The sequence below is a fragment of the Hemitrygon akajei genome, chromosome 11, assembly GCF_048418815.1.
Source record: "Hemitrygon akajei chromosome 11, sHemAka1.3, whole genome shotgun sequence".
NCBI classification, from domain to species: Eukaryota; Metazoa; Chordata; class Chondrichthyes; order Myliobatiformes; family Dasyatidae; genus Hemitrygon; species Hemitrygon akajei.
In genome coordinates, this window is record NC_133134.1 from 88507931 (window position 1) to 88509473 (window position 1543).

The following is a 1543-nucleotide window of genomic DNA, read 5'->3' on the forward strand; positions in this document are numbered from 1 at the left end:
TGAGAGTAGGGGAGATTCAAACGAGAGGACATGATTTGAGAGTTAGGGGGCAAAAGTTTAAGGGAAACACGATGGGGGGTATTTCTTTACTCAGAGAGTGATAGCTGTGTGGAATGAGCTTCCTGTAGAAGTAGTAGAGGCCAGTTCAGTTGTGTCATTTAAGGTAAAATTGGATAGGTATATGGACAGGAAAGGAGTGGAGGGTTATGGGCTGAGTGCGGGTAGGTGGGACTAGGTGAGATTAAGAGTTCGGCACGGACTAGGAGGGCCGGAATGGCCTGTTTCCGTGCTGTGATTGTTATATGGTTATATGGTCATTTGTCGCCAGTTAGCCAATGAACAGAAATGTTTACACATGCTCAATCCTTTTAAATGCCCCTTTAAATTCTGATATCCCGCCAGACGCGGAGTCTCCTGTGCGTTATTAGACTGGTTTGGCATTCAGTTCAATGGCAAAACCAGATACTTTTCGGGCTGTATCAGTTGAGTCAGAAATCAGATAAATAGAATCCGCTGCGAGCAGGGTTCGAACCTGCGCGGAGAAACTCCATTGGATTTCGAATCCAACGCCTTAACCACTCGGCCATCGCAGCTTTGCTTTGAAGAATACCCTGAAATGTCACATATCACGGGACGGAGAAAATATTCTGAGTAATTTAATTTTTCATTGACCGAAATTAAACCCGAAATTATTTTCGAAATGATACTTGAACGTAGAAGAAAGCAAAAGGTAAAGCAACGAAGTTACATAAAACCTATTAGAAAATCTGCATTAGGAATTGGATATTTTCCTTTCCAGAGATGAAACAAGTAACTCAGTAACAGGAACAGTATGACATACTCAGCACCGCACAACAGCGTTGCCACTTAGGTCTTTACCAGGCAATCAGCCGGATTTATAAGGGAGTTAAAAATTTAACACATGTGGTTGAACAAGTAAGCATCCTTTGCAGAGTCTCACTGAGGCGTTGGCATTAATGATGCCATTCATCGTGCTATTCATGGAAACTTCCGTTAGAGCACCTGTGCAGCAAGTAATTTGGAGAAGCTGTACAAATCCTATTTGGGACAGATGTAAATCTGCAAAACAGCAATCAGCAGAGGAGATAATCCCAGTACAAGAAATCTAACACACCAACAAGGGGTGGATAACCCAAGAAACTCTAGATCTGATGGAACAAAGAAGATTAGTGAAGAATAATGAAGTACACTTCTCCGTAGATTGTCACCTTGTCGTGGTGGAGAAGCTTGTGTGGTCCTCAGACCCTGAGAGCGATGCCGTCAGAGCTATGCTCCTAGTAGAGTCACCCATGGCGGTAAGGTCGAGAGTGAGGCCCCTGACAAAGTACAATCCAACCAAGACCTCAACGGTGGAACAGGTGGACAAAGTTACTTTGAACTCAACGGCTGTGAAGGCGGATGAAGGCTGCAACAAATCCATCAGCTCCAGTCGTCGTGGTTTCCATGCCATTGGAATCAGTTGGTTGATTGTGAAGTATCGTGTGCTTCTTGGAGTGCAACATCAAGAACACGTTAAACAAAT

General features: G+C 43.9%; 1 non-coding gene across 1 annotated transcript; it reads right to left on the reverse strand.

The window, feature by feature from the left end:
• Positions 1-511: 511 nt before the first annotated feature.
• trnas-cga (transfer RNA serine (anticodon CGA)) lies at positions 512-593 on the reverse strand. Its single transcript has one exon. It is a non-coding gene; the product is annotated as a tRNA-Ser (tRNA).
• Between the last annotated feature and the right edge of the window lie 950 nt (positions 594-1543).